Source organism: Eumetopias jubatus, unplaced genomic scaffold, assembly GCF_037043125.1.
Source record: "Eumetopias jubatus isolate StellerSeaLion01/CBP00866 unplaced genomic scaffold, mEumJub1_p1.0 scaffold_12, whole genome shotgun sequence".
In the NCBI taxonomy this organism is placed as follows: domain Eukaryota; kingdom Metazoa; phylum Chordata; class Mammalia; order Carnivora; family Otariidae; genus Eumetopias; species Eumetopias jubatus.
Window position 1 is genome coordinate 57,698,300 of NW_028274818.1, and position 2,901 is coordinate 57,701,200.

General features: G+C 40.3%; 1 pseudogene; it reads left to right on the forward strand.

Annotated features, from left to right (window-relative positions):
• The first annotated feature begins 1,168 nt into the window (after positions 1-1,168).
• LOC148162814 (ATP synthase F(0) complex subunit k, mitochondrial pseudogene) lies at positions 1,169-1,357 on the forward strand (annotated as a pseudogene).
• Positions 1,358-2,901: the final 1,544 nt, after the last annotated feature.

Below are 2,901 nucleotides of genomic sequence, written 5' to 3' on the forward strand. Positions count from 1 at the left end.
CCATGATAACAGATAATAATAATTGTACTTGCAGTGATATCAACAGCTAGTTAAGCACTTACTATGTGTTAGATGCAGCACCAAATGCTTTAAAAAAATCTCATCTCACTTGATCCTCCAAACAACCCTCAAAAGTTGTTATCATTATTCCTACTTTATATAATTAAAACAGAATAGAGAGGTCAAGCATTTGCCCATGACCACCCAGCTGGTGCATGGTGGTGCTAGAACCAATTCTTTCAGACTCCAGACACCATACTCTTGACCCTCACATTGCACTTTTTGTTACTGTTATGCTGACCATCAATGATCTGGGGAAATTGAGGCACAGAATGTTAATTCATTAAGGTAACAGTTGGGATAAATTTATGACTTAAAAACAAACATTTGCTTAATAGTCCAGCCATTCATTTTACTAATATTTATGGTGAGTAATAATTAATATAATTAGTATCTGCAGTGAAGTATAATGGAACATGGTATATTATTAATAAATAAAAAACAATTAACAGTAAGTGCAATCATATCATAAGTGTCATTTCCTCCATAACTTATTGCCTTCTACTTAAATGCCTTCTTTTATTTCCTCTAAACTGGAGATTCTTTTTTTTTAAGATTCTATTTATTTATTTGAAGAGAGAGACACAGAGAGATAAGGAACACAAGCAGGGGGCACGGGAGAGGGAGAAGCAGGCTTCCCGCTGAGCAGGGAGCCTGAGGTGGGGCTCGATCCCAGGACCCTGAAGGCAGATGCTTAACCGACTGAGCCACCCAGGTGCCCCTAAACTGGGGATTCTTAATCTTGGGTCCCAAAGGATTCGTGGATAGAATTCTTGGGTGGAAAATGGAGGATATACATAGATTTGAATTTGAATAGAAAAAAATGACATTTTTGCTTCACTAGTCTCTAACTGAAATGTAATATTTTTCATTTGTAAATATTGCCAACACACTACTGTAGTATATTTAGAAGTATCTAACTGTGTCACCAATAGAAATTGCACATCTAAAAATATTATTTACAGGTATGACAAATGTTTTAAAATATCATTTATGCTTATGTCTACTTGGAAATACAATAGTTACTAGACCCACTGCTAGACCTTTTATTTAATATTTAATAAAGAAGCATATGAGCAGAATTGGTGCCTTTTGCAAGATTGAAATCATGGCAGGTCCAGAAACTGATGCCCAATTCCATTTCACTGGTATCAAAAAATATTTCAACTCTTACACTCTCACAGGTAGAATGAATTGTGTACTGGCCACATATGGAGGCATTGCTTTGATGCCCTTATACTTCAAGTTAAGGTCTAAAAAAAACAGCAGCTATGAAAGCAACATAGAAGGATTTTAAGTTAAGTTCCCATGCCTGGAGAAGCTAATGTCAATTCATCATGTGATACTCAATTTGTACAACAAATTATGAACCTGGAAAAAAAAGAAGCATATATGATATACTACTATATCACAAATATTTCAATATTTTGGTAAGTGCATTTCAATATAATTTGTCTCTCTTGTAATCCTATGCAGTTTATTTTATGTATTTGAACCATTATTGAGGTGCACCCATGGACTTTACCATAGAAAGTTTGAGAACTGCTGCCCTGCCTTAGAGGTATCTTTCCTTACAGGTGGGGGCCGGAGTACAGAGAGGGTAAGACTGCCCAAACTCTGCAGAGCAAGGGGGCCTGACCTCAGACCATCCTTGACAAACTCATTGCATCTACCTTGCTCCAACCAGATAGGTTTCTCTCTTCAGCTGGCTTATGTCTTCATGATCACAGAAAGCAGCAGGTCTTCATGGACAGAAAGCTCAGCAATTGGTGTCTCTCCAAATATCGACTGAGGCTGAGAGCATGCAGTCCTGGCTGGTCATTCAAGAGCTTGGTACTGATGCCTGGGTTTTGTTGGGCCTCCTGTGTGATCCTGGGCAAGCTCCTCAAGACTCCAAACCTCAGGCTCATCTTGTTTAAAATTGGGATAAGAAGGGTGGATATTTGTAAAATGCTTCACATCTTTCAGATTACTCCTCCCTTGTTCCTCAAGCTCTCACACCAGGGCTATGCAGGCATAAAGAGCATCACACGGTATTAGACATGAGGGAACTGATTCTGAGGGGAAGGTGCAGGGTGGATCTAGCACCTGGACCTCCAGAGCCTTCCTCACTCTGTGGAAGTGAGGGAGACCCCCTCACAGGATTAGCCCCCCCAAGTACCTCTCTACCTGCTGTTTCCATCCTTAAAGACACAACTCCTCCATTGATAACTCCTCATTTCCTCCCACCATGATCTCTCTCTACCCCACTCTGTAGCATCTGCAGCCTGCCTTCTGGCCTTACCTTTGACCTTGGATTCCTTCCTTAAGTTGTAATACTCTTGTATGCTCAGGTCTGAATCTTGGGTCTGAATCTCATACTGAATCTCGGGGTGACCTCAGATTTGCTGACTGATCCTGGACAAGTCACCGAAGCTGCCTGAGCTTTATTTTCTCACTTTTAGGTCAGAGATTTGTCATAAAAATAAATAAGACGGTGTATGAAGATGCTTTTGTAAAACTGTAAAATATTCCATAGGATGTCACTTGATGCTATCAACAGCCACAGTAGATAGGCTGGGTGGCGAGGTACAGAGAAAGGTCCTGGCTTGTGTCCTGATGAGGCCACATTAGGAAGTGGCTTCCACAAGTAGGCTTGTATAACCTGGGGAAAATTGCTCCCTTTTCCTGGGCCTTAGTCCTCATCTTTGATAGCAACACTTTTACCTTCCTCTTAAAGTTTTTGTGAAGATAAAAGGAGACAGGGTATAAAAGATCTTAATGCAATGCCTGGCCCTCAGGACTTTGTGTGGTGGTAGGTAGTGGTGCTATTACTGCTATTACTCTTTCTCTTTGGGAACA